The following is a 16,261-nucleotide window of genomic DNA, read 5'->3' on the forward strand; positions in this document are numbered from 1 at the left end:
CCAAAGAGTTGCACACACCCAGCTTTGCCAATCCTTCGATAGCTCAGCTGGTAGAGCGGAGGACTGTAGTAGAACAATCGGCAATCCTTAGGTCGCTGGTTCGATTCCGGCTCGAAGGACATTTTTTTGGGGGGTATGTTTTCATTTGGGATGTTTCAAGCTGCTGAAACACACACACTTCCGCTGACCCCTACTCTTAACACTAGAAACACCCTTTCCAGAGAGGTCTCCCGTCAACATTGGGACTTTAAAACAGGCACAGAGACCAAGCTTTCAGTTGAGAGCACATCTAAGGCTTGCCAAAGAACCACCTTTAGCTGTGACGTGCAACCAAATCAAAAAGGGGACCTCGTCCCTGGGTGGGCTTGAACCACCAACCTTTCGGTTAACAGCAGAACGCGCTAACCGATTGCGCCACAGAGACAACGGTGCTGCATGCTCGTGACTAGGCACAAGCGAAAACCCAAATGCTGGTCTCCAGGTGGACTTCAGCCCATAACAATCGGCTTTTAAGCTAAACTTGCTGAAACGGCAGAGACCGCCTTCCCACTAGCAGCTTGACAGGAACCAGAGGGTAGTTATGCTTCTCATCTCCTTTACAGACAGAAGCAGAGTGGCGCAGCGGAAGCGTGCTGGGCCCATAACCCAGAGGTCGATGGATCGAAACCATCCTCTGCTAAGCAATCAATTTTACTGTTTCCACCATTGTAATTGAGGCAAGTTCGTTTCTAGGCCAACGCATTGTTCCTCTTCTTTGGAGGTGTTTTAAGGTCTTTGTGAACGAATTTTGCTCTTCATGATAGCAGAAGTAGTCAGTCTAAGCCATGCGAATCACAGACGTCACCGACATCACCGACATCACAGCTGTCAAAGAAGCGTTGGTGGTATAGTGGTTTAGCCAAGCCAAAGAGTTGCACACACCCAGCTTTGCCAATCCTTCGATAGCTCAGCTGGTAGAGCGGAGGACTGTAGTAGAACAATCGGCAATCCTTAGGTCGCTGGTTCGATTCCGGCTCGAAGGACATTTTTTTGGGGGGTATGTTTTCATTTGGGATGTTTCAAGCTGCTGAAACACACACACTTCCGCTGACCCCTACTCTTAACACTAGAAACACCCTTTCCAGAGAGGTCTCCCGTCAACATTGGGACTTTAAAACAGGCACAGAGACCAAGCTTTCAGTTGAGAGCACATCTAAGGCTTGCCAAAGAACCACCTTTAGCTGTGACGTGCAACCAAATCAAAAAGGGGACCTCGTCCCTGGGTGGGCTTGAACCACCAACCTTTCGGTTAACAGCAGAACGCGCTAACCGATTGCACCACAGAGACAACGGTGCTGCATGCTCGTGACTAGGCACAAGCGAAAACCCAAATGCTGGTCTCCAGGTGGACTTCAGCCCATAACAATCGGCTTTTAAGCTAAACTTGCTGAAACGGCAGAGACCGCCTTCCCACTAGCAGCTTGACAGGAACCAGAGGGTAGTTATGCTTCTCATCTCCTTTACAGACAGAAGCAGAGTGGCGCAGCGGAAGCGTGCTGGGCCCATAACCCAGAGGTCGATGGATCGAAACCATCCTCTGCTAAGCAATCAATTTTACTGTTTCCACCATTGTAATTGAGGCAAGTTCGTTTCTAGGCCAACGCATTGTTCCTCTTCTTTGGAGGTGTTTTAAGGTCTTTGTGAACGAATTTTGCTCTTCATGATAGCAGAAGTAGTCAGTCTAAGCCATGCGAATCACAGACGTCACCGACATCACCGACATCACAGCTGTCAAAGAAGCGTTGGTGGTATAGTGGTAAGCGTAGCTGCCTTCCAAGCAGTTGACCCGGGTTCGATTCCCGGCCAACGCATTTCTTTCAAGGTTTTGTCACCTGTCTCCTATGCTTGCTCTTTCATGGTAAAAAATTTTGCAGCTAGAAGCACCCTTTCAGCTCCTTACATTACAATGCTCCTCCCATTACAATGCTCCTCCCAAAAGGGTCCCATGGCTCTAGAGCCTCATCTGCTACATAACAACTTTCTTGTCCTAAGTATTAAGCCACGCGAAGCTCTGTAAACATTCCAGTCTTAGTCTTCTAATGTCAAAAATATTTTGACACTTAAAAAAAAAAAAAAAAAAAAAAAAAAAAAGTTTCAAACAGTTACAGAGATTGATCAGTGGATTGCGTGGCTAAATGCGTGGGTCAGACATGGGGGATTAGCTCAAATGGTAGAGCGCTCGCTTAGCATGCGAGAGGTAGCGGGATCGATGCCCGCATCCTCCAAAAACTTTTTGACTTTTTCAAACATCTTTTTAGCTAATGCTCATGGCACTCTTAGCCAAGCCAAAGAGTTGCACACACCCAGCTTTGCCAATCCTTAGATAGCTCAGCTGGTAGAGCGGAGGACTGTAGTAGAACAATCGGCAATCCTTAGGTCGCTGGTTCGATTCCGGCTCGAAGGACATTTTTTTGGGGGGTATGTTTTCATTTGGGATGTTTCAAGCTGCTGAAACACACACACTTCCGCTGACCCCTACTCTTAACACTAGAAACACCCTTTCCAGAGAGGTCTCCCGTCAACATTGGGACTTTAAAACAGGCACAGAGACCAAGCTTTCAGTTGAGAGCACATCTAAGGCTCGCCAAAGAACCACCTTTAGCTGTGACGTGCAACCAAATCAAAAAGGGGACCTCGTCCCTGGGTGGGCTTGAACCACCAACCTTTCGGTTAACAGCCGAACGCGCTAACCGATTGCGCCACAGAGACAACGGTGCTGCATGCTCGTGACTAGGCACAAGCGAAAACCCAAATGCTGGTCTCCAGGTGGACTTCAGCCCATAACAATCGGCTTTTAAGCTAAACTTGCTGAAACGGCAGAGACCGCCTTCCCACTAGCAGCTTGACAGGAACCAGAGGGTAGTTATGCTTCTCATCTCCTTTACAGACAGAAGCAGAGTGGCGCAGCGGAAGCGTGCTGGGCCCATAACCCAGAGGTCGATGGATCGAAACCATCCTCTGCTAAGCAATCAATTTTACTGTTTCCACCATTGTAATTGAGGCAAGTTCGTTTCTAGGCCAACGCATTGTTCCTCTTCTTTGGAGGTGTTTTAAGGTCTTTGTGAACGAATTTTGCTCTTCATGATAGCAGAAGTAGTCAGTCTAAGCCATGCGAATTACAGACGTCACCGACATCACCGACATCACAGCTGTCACAGAAGCGTTGGTGGTATAGTGGTAAGCATAGCTGCCTTCCAAGCAGTTGACCCGGGTTCGATTCCCGGCCAACGCATTTCTTTCAAGGTTTTGTCACCTGTCTCCTATGCTTGCTCTTTCATGGTAAAAAATTTTGCAGCTAGAAGCACCCTTTCAGCTCCTTACATTACAATGCTCCTCCCATTACAATGCTCCTCCCAAAAGGGTCCCATGGCTCTAGAGCCTCATCTGCTACATAACAACTTTCTTGTCCTAAATATTAAGCCACGCGAAGCTCTGTAAACATCCCAGTCTTAGTCTTCTAATGTCAAAAATATTTTGACACTTAAAAAAAAAAAAAAAAAAAAAAAAAGTTTCAAACAGTTACAGAGATTGATCAGTGGATTGCGTGGCTAAATGCGTGGGTCAGACATGGGGGATTAGCTCAAATGGTAGAGCGCTCGCTTAGCATGCGAGAGGTAGCGGGATCGATGCCCGCATCCTCCAAAAACTTTTTGACTTTTTCAAACATCTTTTTAGCTAATGCTCATGGCACTCTTAGCCAAGCCAAAGAGTTGCACACACCCAGCTTTGCCAATCCTTCGATAGCTCAGCTGGTAGAGCGGAGGACTGTAGTAGAACAATCGGCAATCCTTAGGTCGCTGGTTCGATTCCGGCTCGAAGGACATTTTTTTGGGGGGTATGTTTTCATTTGGGATGTTTCAAGCTGCTGAAACACACACACTTCCGCTGACCCCTACTCTTAACACTAGAAACACCCTTTCCAGAGAGGTCTCCCGTCAACATTGGGACTTTAAAACAGGCACAGAGACCAAGCTTTCAGTTGAGAGCACATCTAAGGCTCGCCAAAGAACCACCTTTAGCTGTGACGTGCAACCAAATCAAAAAGGGGACCTCGTCCCTGGGTGGGCTTGAACCACCAACCTTTCGGTTAACAGCCGAACGCGCTAACCGATTGCGCCACAGAGACAACGGTGCTGCATGCTCGTGACTAGGCACAAGCGAAAACCCAAATGCTGGTCTCCAGGTGGACTTCAGCCCATAACAATCGGCTTTTAAGCTAAACTTGCTGAAACGGCAGAGACCGCCTTCCCGCTAGCAGCTTGACAGGAACCAGAGGGTAGTTATGCTTCTCATCTCCTTTAAAGACAGAAGCAGAGTGGCGCAGCGGAAGCGTGCTGGGCCCATAACCCAGAGGTCGATGGATCGAAACCATCCTCTGCTAAGCAATCAATTTTACTGTTTCCACCATTGTAATTGAGGCAAGTTCGTTTCTAGGCCAACGCATTGTTCCTCTTCTTTGGAGGTGTTTTAAGGTCTTTGTGAACGAATTTTGCTCTTCATGATAGCAGAAGTAGTCAGTCTAAGCCATGCGAATCACAGACGTCACCGACATCACCGACATCACAGCTGTCAAAGAAGTGTTGGTGGTATAGTGGTAAGCATAGCTGCCTTCCAAGCAGTTGACCCGGGTTCGATTCCCGGCCAACGCATTTCTTTCAAGGTTTTGTCACCTGTCTCCTATGCTTGCTCTTTCATGGTAAAAAATTTTGCAGCTAGAAGCACCCTTTCAGCTCCTTACATTACAATGCTCCTCCCATTACAATGCTCCTCCCAAAAGGGTCCCATGGCTCTAGAGCCTCATCTGCTACATAACAACTTTCTTGTCCTAAGTATTAAGCCACGCGAAGCTCTGTAAACATCCCAGTCTTAGTCTTCTAATGTCAAAAATATTTTGACACTTAAAAAAAAAAAAAAAAAGTTTCAAACAGTTACAGAGATTGATCAGTGGATTGCGTGGCTAAATGCGTGGGTCAGACATGGGGGATTAGCTCAAATGGTAGAGCGCTTGCTTAGCATGCGAGAGGTAGCGGGATCGATGCCCGCATCCTCCAAAAACTTTTTGACTTTTTCAAACATCTTTTTAGCTAATGCTCATGGCACTCTTAGCCAAGCCAAAGAGTTGCACACACCCAGCTTTGCCAATCCTTCGATAGCTCAGCTGGTAGAGCGGAGGACTGTAGTAGAACAATCGGTAATCCTTAGGTCGCTGGTTCGATTCCGGCTCGAAGGACATTTTTTTGGGGGGTATGTTTTCATTTGGGATGTTTCAAGCTGCTGAAACACACACACTTCCGCTGACCCCTACTCTTAACACTAGAAACACCCTTTCCAGAGAGGTCTCCCGTCAACATTGGGACTTTAAAACAGGCACAGAGACCAAGCTTTCAGTTGAGAGCACATCTAAGGCTTGCCAAAGAACCACCTTTAGCTGTGACGTGCAACCAAATCAAAAAGGGGACCTCGTCCCTGGGTGGGCTTGAACCACCAACCTTTCGGTTAACAGCAGAACGCGCTAACCGATTGCACCACAGAGACAACGGTGCTGCATGCTCGTGACTAGGCACAAGCGAAAACCCAAATGCTGGTCTCCAGGTGGACTTCAGCCCATAACAATCGGCTTTTAAGCTAAACTTGCTGAAACGGCAGAGACCGCCTTCCCACTAGCAGCTTGACAGGAACCAGAGGGTAGTTATGCTTCTCATCTCCTTTACAGACAGAAGCAGAGTGGCGCAGCGGAAGCGTGCTGGGCCCATAACCCAGAGGTCGATGGATCGAAACCATCCTCTGCTAAGCAATCAATTTTACTGTTTCCACCATTGTAATTGAGGCAAGTTCGTTTCTAGGCCAACGCATTGTTCCTCTTCTTTGGAGGTGTTTTAAGGTCTTTGTGAACGAATTTTGCTCTTCATGATAGCAGAAGTAGTCAGTCTAAGCCATGCGAATCACAGACGTCACCGACATCACCGACATCACAGCTGTCAAAGAAGCGTTGGTGGTATAGTGGTAAGCATAGCTGCCTTCCAAGCAGTTGACCCGGGTTCGATTCCCGGCCAACGCATTTCTTTCAAGGTTTTGTCACCTGTCTCCTATGCTTGCTCTTTCATGGTAAAAAATTTTGCAGCTAGAAGCACCCTTTCAGCTCCTTACATTACAATGCTCCTCCCATTACAATGCTCCTCCCAAAAGGGTCCCATGGCTCTAGAGCCTCATCTGCTACATAACAACTTTCTTGTCCTAAGTATTAAGCCACGCGAAGCTCTGTAAACATCCCAGTCTTAGTCTTCTAATGTCAAAAATATTTTGACACTTAAAAAAAAAAAAAAAAAAAAAAAAAAAAGTTTCAAACAGTTACAGAGATTGATCAGTGGATTGCGTGGCTAAATGCGTGGGTCAGACATGGGGGATTAGCTCAAATGGTAGAGCGCTCGCTTAGCATGCGAGAGGTAGCGGGATCGATGCCCGCATCCTCCAAAAACTTTTTGACTTTTTCAAACATCTTTTTAGCTAATGCTCATGGCACTCTTAGCCAAGCCAAAGAGTTGCACACACCCAGCTTTGCCAATCCTTCGATAGCTCAGCTGGTAGAGCGGAGGACTGTAGTAGAACAATCGGCAATCCTTAGGTCGCTGGTTCGATTCCGGCTCGAAGGACATTTTTTTGGGGGGTATGTTTTCATTTGGGATGTTTCAAGCTGCTGAAACACACACACTTCCGCTGACCCCTACTCTTAACACTAGAAACACCCTTTCCAGAGAGGTCTCCCGTCAACATTGGGACTTTAAAACAGGCACAGAGACCAAGCTTTCAGTTGAGAGCACATCTAAGGCTCGCCAAAGAACCACCTTTAGCTGTGACGTGCAACCAAATCAAAAAGGGGACCTCGTCCCTGGGTGGGCTTGAACCACCAACCTTTCGGTTAACAGCCGAACGCGCTAACCGATTGCGCCACAGAGACAACGGTGCTGCATGCTCGTGACTAGGCACAAGCGAAAACCCAAATGCTGGTCTCCAGGTGGACTTCAGCCCATAACAATCGGCTTTTAAGCTAAACTTGCTGAAACGGCAGAGACCGCCTTCCCGCTAGCAGCTTGACAGGAACCAGAGGGTAGTTATGCTTCTCATCTCCTTTAAAGACAGAAGCAGAGTGGCGCAGCGGAAGCGTGCTGGGCCCATAACCCAGAGGTCGATGGATCGAAACCATCCTCTGCTAAGCAATCAATTTTACTGTTTCCACCATTGTAATTGAGGCAAGTTCGTTTCTAGGCCAACGCATTGTTCCTCTTCTTTGGAGGTGTTTTAAGGTCTTTGTGAACGAATTTTGCTCTTCATGATAGCAGAAGTAGTCAGTCTAAGCCATGCGAATCACAGACGTCACCGACATCACCGACATCACAGCTGTCAAAGAAGTGTTGGTGGTATAGTGGTAAGCATAGCTGCCTTCCAAGCAGTTGACCCGGGTTCGATTCCCGGCCAACGCATTTCTTTCAAGGTTTTGTCACCTGTCTCCTATGCTTGCTCTTTCATGGTAAAAAATTTTGCAGCTAGAAGCACCCTTTCAGCTCCTTACATTACAATGCTCCTCCCATTACAATGCTCCTCCCAAAAGGGTCCCATGGCTCTAGAGCCTCATCTGCTACATAACAACTTTCTTGTCCTAAGTATTAAGCCACGCGAAGCTCTGTAAACATCCCAGTCTTAGTCTTCTAATGTCAAAAATATTTTGACACTTAAAAAAAAAAAAAAAAGTTTCAAACAGTTACAGAGATTGATCAGTGGATTGCGTGGCTAAATGCGTGGGTCAGACATGGGGGATTAGCTCAAATGGTAGAGCGCTTGCTTAGCATGCGAGAGGTAGCGGGATCGATGCCCGCATCCTCCAAAAACTTTTTGACTTTTTCAAACATCTTTTTAGCTAATGCTCATGGCACTCTTAGCCAAGCCAAAGAGTTGCACACACCCAGCTTTGCCAATCCTTCGATAGCTCAGCTGGTAGAGCGGAGGACTGTAGTAGAACAATCGGCAATCCTTAGGTCGCTGGTTCGATTCCGGCTCGAAGGACATTTTTTTGGGGGGTATGTTTTCATTTGGGATGTTTCAAGCTGCTGAAACACACACACTTCCGCTGACCCCTACTCTTAACACTAGAAACACCCTTTCCAGAGAGGTCTCCCGTCAACATTGGGACTTTAAAACAGGCACAGAGACCAAGCTTTCAGTTGAGAGCACATCTAAGGCTTGCCAAAGAACCACCTTTAGCTGTGACGTGCAACCAAATCAAAAAGGGGACCTCGTCCCTGGGTGGGCTTGAACCACCAACCTTTCGGTTAACAGCAGAACGCGCTAACCGATTGCACCACAGAGACAACGGTGCTGCATGCTCGTGACTAGGCACAAGCGAAAACCCAAATGCTGGTCTCCAGGTGGACTTCAGCCCATAACAATCGGCTTTTAAGCTAAACTTGCTGAAACGGCAGAGACCGCCTTCCCACTAGCAGCTTGACAGGAACCAGAGGGTAGTTATGCTTCTCATCTCCTTTACAGACAGAAGCAGAGTGGCGCAGCGGAAGCGTGCTGGGCCCATAACCCAGAGGTCGATGGATCGAAACCATCCTCTGCTAAGCAATCAATTTTACTGTTTCCACCATTGTAATTGAGGCAAGTTCGTTTCTAGGCCAACGCATTGTTCCTCTTCTTTGGAGGTGTTTTAAGGTCTTTGTGAACGAATTTTGCTCTTCATGATAGCAGAAGTAGTCAGTCTAAGCCATGCGAATCACAGACGTCACCGACATCACCGACATCACAGCTGTCAAAGAAGTGTTGGTGGTATAGTGGTAAGCATAGCTGCCTTCCAAGCAGTTGACCCGGGTTCGATTCCCGGCCAACGCATTTCTTTCAAGGTTTTGTCACCTGTCTCCTATGCTTGCTCTTTCATGGTAAAAAATTTTGCAGCTAGAAGCACCCTTTCAGCTCCTTACATTACAATGCTCCTCCCATTACAATGCTCCTCCCAAAAGGGTCCCATGGCTCTAGAGCCTCATCTGCTACATAACAACTTTCTTGTCCTAAGTATTAAGCCACGCGAAGCTCTGTAAACATCCCAGTCTTAGTCTTCTAATGTCAAAAATATTTTGACACTTAAAAAAAAAAAAAAAAAGTTTCAAACAGTTACAGAGATTGATCAGTGGATTGCGTGGCTAAATGCGTGGGTCAGACATGGGGGATTAGCTCAAATGGTAGAGCGCTTGCTTAGCATGCGAGAGGTAGCGGGATCGATGCCCGCATCCTCCAAAAACTTTTTGACTTTTTCAAACATCTTTTTAGCTAATGCTCATGGCACTCTTAGCCAAGCCAAAGAGTTGCACACACCCAGCTTTGCCAATCCTTCGATAGCTCAGCTGGTAGAGCGGAGGACTGTAGTAGAACAATCGGCAATCCTTAGGTCGCTGGTTCGATTCCGGCTCGAAGGACATTTTTTTGGGGGGTATGTTTTCATTTGGGATGTTTCAAGCTGCTGAAACACACACACTTCCGCTGACCCCTACTCTTAACACTAGAAACACCCTTTCCAGAGAGGTCTCCCGTCAACATTGGGACTTTAAAACAGGCACAGAGACCAAGCTTTCAGTTGAGAGCACATCTAAGGCTTGCCAAAGAACCACCTTTAGCTGTGACGTGCAACCAAATCAAAAAGGGGACCTCGTCCCTGGGTGGGCTTGAACCACCAACCTTTCGGTTAACAGCAGAACGCGCTAACCGATTGCACCACAGAGACAACGGTGCTGCATGCTCGTGACTAGGCACAAGCGAAAACCCAAATGCTGGTCTCCAGGTGGACTTCAGCCCATAACAATCGGCTTTTAAGCTAAACTTGCTGAAACGGCAGAGACCGCCTTCCCACTAGCAGCTTGACAGGAACCAGAGGGTAGTTATGCTTCTCATCTCCTTTACAGACAGAAGCAGAGTGGCGCAGCGGAAGCGTGCTGGGCCCATAACCCAGAGGTTGATGGATCGAAACCATCCTCTGCTAAGCAATCAATTTTACTGTTTCCACCATTGTAATTGAGGCAAGTTCGTTTCTAGGCCAACGCATTGTTCCTCTTCTTTGGAGGTGTTTTAAGGTCTTTGTGAACGAATTTTGCTCTTCATGATAGCAGAAGTAGTCAGTCTAAGCCATGCGAATCACAGACGTCACCGACATCACCGACATCACAGCTGTCAAAGAAGCGTTGGTGGTATAGTGGTAAGCATAGCTGCCTTCCAAGCAGTTGACCCGGGTTCGATTCCCGGCCAACGCATTTCTTTCAAGGTTTTGTCACCTGTCTCCTATGCTTGCTCTTTCATGGTAAAAAATTTTGCAGCTAGAAGCACCCTTTCAGCTCCTTACATTACAATGCTCCTCCCATTACAATGCTCCTCCCAAAAGGGTCCCATGGCTCTAGAGCCTCATCTGCTACATAACAACTTTCTTGTCCTAAGTATTAAGCCACGCGAAGCTCTGTAAACATCCCAGTCTTAGTCTTCTAATGTCAAAAATATTTTGACACTTAAAAAAAAAAAAAAAAAAAAAAAGTTTCAAACAGTTACAGAGATTGATCAGTGGATTGCGTGGCTAAATGCGTGGGTCAGACATGGGGGATTAGCTCAAATGGTAGAGCGCTCGCTTAGCATGCGAGAGGTAGCGGGATCGATGCCCGCATCCTCCAAAAACTTTTTGACTTTTTCAAACATCTTTTTAGCTAATGCTCATGGCACTCTTAGCCAAGCCAAAGAGTTGCACACACCCAGCTTTGCCAATCCTTCGATAGCTCAGCTGGTAGAGCGGAGGACTGTAGTAGAACAATCGGCAATCCTTAGGTCGCTGGTTCGATTCCGGCTCGAAGGACATTTTTTTGGGGGGTATGTTTTCATTTGGGATGTTTCAAGCTGCTGAAACACACACACTTCCGCTGACCCCTACTCTTAACACTAGAAACACCCTTTCCAGAGAGGTCTCCCGTCAACATTGGGACTTTAAAACAGGCACAGAGACCAAGCTTTCAGTTGAGAGCACATCTAAGGCTCGCCAAAGAACCACCTTTAGCTGTGACGTGCAACCAAATCAAAAAGGGGACCTCGTCCCTGGGTGGGCTTGAACCACCAACCTTTCGGTTAACAGCCGAACGCGCTAACCGATTGCGCCACAGAGACAACGGTGCTGCATGCTCGTGACTAGGCACAAGCGAAAACCCAAATGCTGGTCTCCAGGTGGACTTCAGCCCATAACAATCGGCTTTTAAGCTAAACTTGCTGAAACGGCAGAGACCGCCTTCCCGCTAGCAGCTTGACAGGAACCAGAGGGTAGTTATGCTTCTCATCTCCTTTAAAGACAGAAGCAGAGTGGCGCAGCGGAAGCGTGCTGGGCCCATAACCCAGAGGTCGATGGATCGAAACCATCCTCTGCTAAGCAATCAATTTTACTGTTTCCACCATTGTAATTGAGGCAAGTTCGTTTCTAGGCCAACGCATTGTTCCTCTTCTTTGGAGGTGTTTTAAGGTCTTTGTGAACGAATTTTGCTCTTCATGATAGCAGAAGTAGTCAGTCTAAGCCATGCGAATCACAGACGTCACCGACATCACCGACATCACAGCTGTCAAAGAAGTGTTGGTGGTATAGTGGTAAGCATAGCTGCCTTCCAAGCAGTTGACCCGGGTTCGATTCCCGGCCAACGCATTTCTTTCAAGGTTTTGTCACCTGTCTCCTATGCTTGCTCTTTCATGGTAAAAAATTTTGCAGCTAGAAGCACCCTTTCAGCTCCTTACATTACAATGCTCCTCCCATTACAATGCTCCTCCCAAAAGGGTCCCATGGCTCTAGAGCCTCATCTGCTACATAACAACTTTCTTGTCCTAAGTATTAAGCCACGCGAAGCTCTGTAAACATCCCAGTCTTAGTCTTCTAATGTCAAAAATATTTTGACACTTAAAAAAAAAAAAAAAAGTTTCAAACAGTTACAGAGATTGATCAGTGGATTGCGTGGCTAAATGCGTGGGTCAGACATGGGGGATTAGCTCAAATGGTAGAGCGCTTGCTTAGCATGCGAGAGGTAGCGGGATCGATGCCCGCATCCTCCAAAAACTTTTTGACTTTTTCAAACATCTTTTTAGCTAATGCTCATGGCACTCTTAGCCAAGCCAAAGAGTTGCACACACCCAGCTTTGCCAATCCTTCGATAGCTCAGCTGGTAGAGCGGAGGACTGTAGTAGAACAATCGGCAATCCTTAGGTCGCTGGTTCGATTCCGGCTCGAAGGACATTTTTTTGGGGGGTATGTTTTCATTTGGGATGTTTCAAGCTGCTGAAACACACACACTTCCGCTGACCCCTACTCTTAACACTAGAAACACCCTTTCCAGAGAGGTCTCCCGTCAACATTGGGACTTTAAAACAGGCACAGAGACCAAGCTTTCAGTTGAGAGCACATCTAAGGCTTGCCAAAGAACCACCTTTAGCTGTGACGTGCAACCAAATCAAAAAGGGGACCTCGTCCCTGGGTGGGCTTGAACCACCAACCTTTCGGTTAACAGCAGAACGCGCTAACCGATTGCACCACAGAGACAACGGTGCTGCATGCTCGTGACTAGGCACAAGCGAAAACCCAAATGCTGGTCTCCAGGTGGACTTCAGCCCATAACAATCGGCTTTTAAGCTAAACTTGCTGAAACGGCAGAGACCGCCTTCCCACTAGCAGCTTGACAGGAACCAGAGGGTAGTTATGCTTCTCATCTCCTCTACAGACAGAAGCAGAGTGGCGCAGCGGAAGCGTGCTGGGCCCATAACCCAGAGGTCGATGGATCGAAACCATCCTCTGCTAAGCAATCAATTTTACTGTTTCCACCATTGTAATTGAGGCAAGTTCGTTTCTAGGCCAACGCATTGTTCCTCTTCTTTGGAGGTGTTTTAAGGTCTTTGTGAACGAATTTTGCTCTTCATGATAGCAGAAGTAGTCAGTCTAAGCCATGCGAATCACAGACGTCACCGACATCACCGACATCACAGCTGTCAAAGAAGCGTTGGTGGTATAGTGGTAAGCATAGCTGCCTTCCAAGCAGTTGACCCGGGTTCGATTCCCGGCCAACGCATTTCTTTCAAGGTTTTGTCACCTGTCTCCTATGCTTGCTCTTTCATGGTAAAAAATTTTGCAGCTAGAAGCACCCTTTCAGCTCCTTACATTACAATGCTCCTCCCATTACAATGCTCCTCCCAAAAGGGTCCCATGGCTCTAGAGCCTCATCTGCTACATAACAACTTTCTTGTCCTAAGTATTAAGCCACGCGAAGCTCTGTAAACATCCCAGTCTTAGTCTTCTAATGTCAAAAATATTTTGACACTTAAAAAAAAAAAAAAAAAAAAAAAAGTTTCAAACAGTTACAGAGATTGATCAGTGGATTGCGTGGCTAAATGCGTGGGTCAGACATGGGGGATTAGCTCAAATGGTAGAGCGCTCGCTTAGCATGCGAGAGGTAGCGGGATCGATGCCCGCATCCTCCAAAAACTTTTTGACTTTTTCAAACATCTTTTTAGCTAATGCTCATGGCACTCTTAGCCAAGCCAAAGAGTTGCACACACCCAGCTTTGCCAATCCTTCGATAGCTCAGCTGGTAGAGCGGAGGACTGTAGTAGAACAATCGGCAATCCTTAGGTCGCTGGTTCGATTCCGGCTCGAAGGACATTTTTTTGGGGGGTATGTTTTCATTTGGGATGTTTCAAGCTGCTGAAACACACACACTTCCGCTGACCCCTACTCTTAACACTAGAAACACCCTTTCCAGAGAGGTCTCCCATCAACATTGGGACTTTAAAACAGGCACAGAGACCAAGCTTTCAGTTGAGAGCACATCTAAGGCTCGCCAAAGAACCACCTTTAGCTGTGACGTGCAACCAAATCAAAAAGGGGACCTCGTCCCTGGGTGGGCTTGAACCACCAACCTTTCGGTTAACAGCCGAACGCGCTAACCGATTGCGCCACAGAGACAACGGTGCTGCATGCTCGTGACTAGGCACAAGCGAAAACCAAAATGCTGGTCTCCAGGTGGACTTCAGCCCATAACAATCGGCTTTTAAGCTAAACTTGCTGAAACGGCAGAGACCGCCTTCCCGCTAGCAGCTTGACAGGAACCAGAGGGTAGTTATGCTTCTCATCTCCTTTACAGACAGAAGCAGAGTGGCGCAGCGGAAGCGTGCTGGGCCCATAACCCAGAGGTCGATGGATCGAAACCATCCTCTGCTAAGCAATCAATTTTACTGTTTCCACCATTGTAATTGAGGCAAGTTCGTTTCTAGGCCAACGCATTGTTCCTCTTCTTTGGAGGTGTTTTAAGGTCTTTGTGAACGAATTTTGCTCTTCATGATAGCAGAAGTAGTCAGTCTAAGCCATGCGAATCACAGACGTCACCGACATCACCGACATCACAGCTGTCAAAGAAGCGTTGGTGGTATAGTGGTAAGCATAGCTGCTTTCCAAGCAGTTGACCCGGGTTCGATTCCCGGCCAACGCATTTCTTTCAAGGTTTTGTCACCTGTCTCCTATGCTTGCTCTTTCATGGTAAAAAATTTTGCAGCTAGAAGCACCCTTTCAGCTCCTTACATTACAATGCTCCTCCCATTACAATGCTCCTCCCAAAAGGGTCCCATGGCTCTAGAGCCTCATCTGCTACATAACAACTTTCTTGTCCTAAGTATTAAGCCACGCGAAGCTCTGTAAACATCCCAGTCTTAGTCTTCTAATGTCAAAAATATTTTGACACTTAAAAAAAAAAAAAAAAAAAAAATTTCAAACAGTTACAGAGATTGATCAGTGGATTGCGTGGCTAAATGCGTGGGTCAGACATGGGGGATTAGCTCAAATGGTAGAGCGCTCGCTTAGCATGCGAGAGGTAGCGGGATCGATGCCTGCATCCTCCAAAAACTTTTTGACTTTTTCAAACATCTTTTTAGCTAATGCTCATGGCACTCTTAGCCAAGCCAAAGAGTTGCACACACCCGGCTTTGCCAATCCTTCGATAGCTCAGCTGGTAGAGCGGAGGACTGTAGTAGAACAATCGGCAATCCTTAGGTCGCTGGTTCGATTCCGGCTCGAAGGACATTTTTTTGGGGGGTATGTTTTCATTTGGGATGTTTCAAGCTGCTGAAACACACACACTTCCGCTGACCCCTACTCTTAACACTAGAAACACCCTTTCCAGAGAGGTCTCCCGTCAACATTGGGACTTTAAAACAGGCACAGAGACCAAGCTTTCAGTTGAGAGCACATCTAAGGCTTGCCAAAGAACCACCTTTAGCTGTGACGTGCAACCAAATCAAAAAGGGGACCTCGTCCCTGGGTGGGCTTGAACCACCAACCTTTCGGTTAACAGCAGAACGCGCTAACCGATTGCACCACAGAGACAACGGTGCTGCATGCTCGTGACTAGGCACAAGCGAAAACCCAAATGCTGGTCTCCAGGTGGACTTCAGCCCATAACAATCGGCTTTTAAGCTAAACTTGCTGAAACGGCAGAGACCGCCTTCCCACTAGCAGCTTGACAGGAACCAGAGGGTAGTTATGCTTCTCATCTCCTTTACAGACAGAAGCAGAGTGGCGCAGCGGAAGCGTGCTGGGCCCATAACCCAGAGGTCGATGGATCGAAACCATCCTCTGCTAAGCAATCAATTTTACTGTTTCCACCATTGTAATTGAGTGAAGTTCGTTTCTAGGCCAACGCATTGTTCCTCTTCTTTGGAGGTGTTTTAAGGTCTTTGTGAACGAATTTTGCTCTTCATGATAGCAGAAGTAGTCAGTCTAAGCCATGCGAATCACAGACGTCACCGACATCACCGACATCACAGCTGTCAAAGAAGCGTTGGTGGTATAGTGGTTTAGCCAAGCCAAAGAGTTGCACACACCCAGCTTTGCCAATCCTTCGATAGCTCAGCTGGTAGAGCGGAGGACTGTAGTAGAAAAATCGGCAATCCTTAGGTCGCTGGTTCGATTCCGGCTTGAAGGACATTTTTTTGGGGGGTATGTTTTCATTTGGGATGTTTCAAGCTGCTGAAACACACACACTTCCGCTGACCCCTACTCTTAACACTAGAAACACCCTTTCCAGAGAGGTCTCCCGTCAACATTGGGACTTTAAAACAGGCACAGAGACCAAGCTTTCAGTTGAGAGCACATCTAAGGCTCGCCAAAGAACCACCTTTAGCT

General features: G+C 47.2%; 32 non-coding genes across 32 annotated transcripts; 27 read left to right on the forward strand and 5 right to left on the reverse strand.

Annotated features, from left to right (window-relative positions):
* The first annotated feature begins 32 nt into the window (after positions 1-32).
* On the forward strand, positions 33-119 carry TRNAY-GUA (transfer RNA tyrosine (anticodon GUA)). The gene is given in 2 exon segments: positions 33-69; positions 84-119. It is a non-coding gene; the product is annotated as a tRNA-Tyr (tRNA).
* Positions 120-935: 816 nt separating this feature from the next.
* TRNAY-GUA (transfer RNA tyrosine (anticodon GUA)) lies at positions 936-1,022 on the forward strand. The gene is given in 2 exon segments: positions 936-972; positions 987-1,022. It is a non-coding gene; the product is annotated as a tRNA-Tyr (tRNA).
* A 756-nt stretch (positions 1,023-1,778) lies between these two features.
* Positions 1,779-1,850, forward strand: TRNAG-UCC (transfer RNA glycine (anticodon UCC)). Its single transcript has one exon. It is a non-coding gene; the product is annotated as a tRNA-Gly (tRNA).
* Positions 1,851-2,191: 341 nt separating this feature from the next.
* On the forward strand, positions 2,192-2,264 carry TRNAA-AGC (transfer RNA alanine (anticodon AGC)). Its single transcript has one exon. It is a non-coding gene; the product is annotated as a tRNA-Ala (tRNA).
* Positions 2,265-2,674: 410 nt separating this feature from the next.
* On the reverse strand, positions 2,675-2,748 carry TRNAN-GUU (transfer RNA asparagine (anticodon GUU)). Its single transcript has one exon. It is a non-coding gene; the product is annotated as a tRNA-Asn (tRNA).
* Positions 2,749-3,199: 451 nt separating this feature from the next.
* On the forward strand, positions 3,200-3,271 carry TRNAG-UCC (transfer RNA glycine (anticodon UCC)). Its single transcript has one exon. It is a non-coding gene; the product is annotated as a tRNA-Gly (tRNA).
* Positions 3,272-3,608: 337 nt separating this feature from the next.
* On the forward strand, positions 3,609-3,681 carry TRNAA-AGC (transfer RNA alanine (anticodon AGC)). The gene has a single exon. It is a non-coding gene; the product is annotated as a tRNA-Ala (tRNA).
* A 92-nt stretch (positions 3,682-3,773) lies between these two features.
* On the forward strand, positions 3,774-3,860 carry TRNAY-GUA (transfer RNA tyrosine (anticodon GUA)). Its single transcript is given in 2 exon segments — positions 3,774-3,810; positions 3,825-3,860. It is a non-coding gene; the product is annotated as a tRNA-Tyr (tRNA).
* Positions 3,861-4,091: 231 nt separating this feature from the next.
* On the reverse strand, positions 4,092-4,165 carry TRNAN-GUU (transfer RNA asparagine (anticodon GUU)). Its single transcript has one exon. It is a non-coding gene; the product is annotated as a tRNA-Asn (tRNA).
* Positions 4,166-4,616: 451 nt separating this feature from the next.
* On the forward strand, positions 4,617-4,688 carry TRNAG-UCC (transfer RNA glycine (anticodon UCC)). The gene has a single exon. It is a non-coding gene; the product is annotated as a tRNA-Gly (tRNA).
* A 494-nt stretch (positions 4,689-5,182) lies between these two features.
* On the forward strand, positions 5,183-5,269 carry TRNAY-GUA (transfer RNA tyrosine (anticodon GUA)). Its single transcript is given in 2 exon segments — positions 5,183-5,219; positions 5,234-5,269. It is a non-coding gene; the product is annotated as a tRNA-Tyr (tRNA).
* A 756-nt stretch (positions 5,270-6,025) lies between these two features.
* TRNAG-UCC (transfer RNA glycine (anticodon UCC)) lies at positions 6,026-6,097 on the forward strand. The gene has a single exon. It is a non-coding gene; the product is annotated as a tRNA-Gly (tRNA).
* A 340-nt stretch (positions 6,098-6,437) lies between these two features.
* Positions 6,438-6,510, forward strand: TRNAA-AGC (transfer RNA alanine (anticodon AGC)). Its single transcript has one exon. It is a non-coding gene; the product is annotated as a tRNA-Ala (tRNA).
* A 92-nt stretch (positions 6,511-6,602) lies between these two features.
* Positions 6,603-6,689, forward strand: TRNAY-GUA (transfer RNA tyrosine (anticodon GUA)). The gene is given in 2 exon segments: positions 6,603-6,639; positions 6,654-6,689. It is a non-coding gene; the product is annotated as a tRNA-Tyr (tRNA).
* A 231-nt stretch (positions 6,690-6,920) lies between these two features.
* On the reverse strand, positions 6,921-6,994 carry TRNAN-GUU (transfer RNA asparagine (anticodon GUU)). The gene has a single exon. It is a non-coding gene; the product is annotated as a tRNA-Asn (tRNA).
* Positions 6,995-7,445: 451 nt separating this feature from the next.
* TRNAG-UCC (transfer RNA glycine (anticodon UCC)) lies at positions 7,446-7,517 on the forward strand. Its single transcript has one exon. It is a non-coding gene; the product is annotated as a tRNA-Gly (tRNA).
* A 493-nt stretch (positions 7,518-8,010) lies between these two features.
* On the forward strand, positions 8,011-8,097 carry TRNAY-GUA (transfer RNA tyrosine (anticodon GUA)). Its single transcript is given in 2 exon segments — positions 8,011-8,047; positions 8,062-8,097. It is a non-coding gene; the product is annotated as a tRNA-Tyr (tRNA).
* A 756-nt stretch (positions 8,098-8,853) lies between these two features.
* Positions 8,854-8,925, forward strand: TRNAG-UCC (transfer RNA glycine (anticodon UCC)). The gene has a single exon. It is a non-coding gene; the product is annotated as a tRNA-Gly (tRNA).
* A 494-nt stretch (positions 8,926-9,419) lies between these two features.
* TRNAY-GUA (transfer RNA tyrosine (anticodon GUA)) lies at positions 9,420-9,506 on the forward strand. Its single transcript is given in 2 exon segments — positions 9,420-9,456; positions 9,471-9,506. It is a non-coding gene; the product is annotated as a tRNA-Tyr (tRNA).
* Positions 9,507-10,262: 756 nt separating this feature from the next.
* Positions 10,263-10,334, forward strand: TRNAG-UCC (transfer RNA glycine (anticodon UCC)). Its single transcript has one exon. It is a non-coding gene; the product is annotated as a tRNA-Gly (tRNA).
* A 335-nt stretch (positions 10,335-10,669) lies between these two features.
* On the forward strand, positions 10,670-10,742 carry TRNAA-AGC (transfer RNA alanine (anticodon AGC)). The gene has a single exon. It is a non-coding gene; the product is annotated as a tRNA-Ala (tRNA).
* A 92-nt stretch (positions 10,743-10,834) lies between these two features.
* TRNAY-GUA (transfer RNA tyrosine (anticodon GUA)) lies at positions 10,835-10,921 on the forward strand. Its single transcript is given in 2 exon segments — positions 10,835-10,871; positions 10,886-10,921. It is a non-coding gene; the product is annotated as a tRNA-Tyr (tRNA).
* A 231-nt stretch (positions 10,922-11,152) lies between these two features.
* TRNAN-GUU (transfer RNA asparagine (anticodon GUU)) lies at positions 11,153-11,226 on the reverse strand. The gene has a single exon. It is a non-coding gene; the product is annotated as a tRNA-Asn (tRNA).
* A 451-nt stretch (positions 11,227-11,677) lies between these two features.
* TRNAG-UCC (transfer RNA glycine (anticodon UCC)) lies at positions 11,678-11,749 on the forward strand. The gene has a single exon. It is a non-coding gene; the product is annotated as a tRNA-Gly (tRNA).
* A 493-nt stretch (positions 11,750-12,242) lies between these two features.
* Positions 12,243-12,329, forward strand: TRNAY-GUA (transfer RNA tyrosine (anticodon GUA)). Its single transcript is given in 2 exon segments — positions 12,243-12,279; positions 12,294-12,329. It is a non-coding gene; the product is annotated as a tRNA-Tyr (tRNA).
* Positions 12,330-13,085: 756 nt separating this feature from the next.
* Positions 13,086-13,157, forward strand: TRNAG-UCC (transfer RNA glycine (anticodon UCC)). Its single transcript has one exon. It is a non-coding gene; the product is annotated as a tRNA-Gly (tRNA).
* Positions 13,158-13,493: 336 nt separating this feature from the next.
* On the forward strand, positions 13,494-13,566 carry TRNAA-AGC (transfer RNA alanine (anticodon AGC)). Its single transcript has one exon. It is a non-coding gene; the product is annotated as a tRNA-Ala (tRNA).
* A 92-nt stretch (positions 13,567-13,658) lies between these two features.
* TRNAY-GUA (transfer RNA tyrosine (anticodon GUA)) lies at positions 13,659-13,745 on the forward strand. The gene is given in 2 exon segments: positions 13,659-13,695; positions 13,710-13,745. It is a non-coding gene; the product is annotated as a tRNA-Tyr (tRNA).
* Positions 13,746-13,976: 231 nt separating this feature from the next.
* TRNAN-GUU (transfer RNA asparagine (anticodon GUU)) lies at positions 13,977-14,050 on the reverse strand. Its single transcript has one exon. It is a non-coding gene; the product is annotated as a tRNA-Asn (tRNA).
* A 451-nt stretch (positions 14,051-14,501) lies between these two features.
* Positions 14,502-14,573, forward strand: TRNAG-UCC (transfer RNA glycine (anticodon UCC)). Its single transcript has one exon. It is a non-coding gene; the product is annotated as a tRNA-Gly (tRNA).
* Positions 14,574-15,071: 498 nt separating this feature from the next.
* On the forward strand, positions 15,072-15,158 carry TRNAY-GUA (transfer RNA tyrosine (anticodon GUA)). Its single transcript is given in 2 exon segments — positions 15,072-15,108; positions 15,123-15,158. It is a non-coding gene; the product is annotated as a tRNA-Tyr (tRNA).
* An 816-nt stretch (positions 15,159-15,974) lies between these two features.
* TRNAY-GUA (transfer RNA tyrosine (anticodon GUA)) lies at positions 15,975-16,061 on the forward strand. The gene is given in 2 exon segments: positions 15,975-16,011; positions 16,026-16,061. It is a non-coding gene; the product is annotated as a tRNA-Tyr (tRNA).
* Positions 16,062-16,261: the final 200 nt, after the last annotated feature.

The sequence above is a fragment of the Hyla sarda genome, chromosome 3, assembly GCF_029499605.1.
Source record: "Hyla sarda isolate aHylSar1 chromosome 3, aHylSar1.hap1, whole genome shotgun sequence".
NCBI classification, from domain to species: Eukaryota; Metazoa; Chordata; class Amphibia; order Anura; family Hylidae; genus Hyla; species Hyla sarda.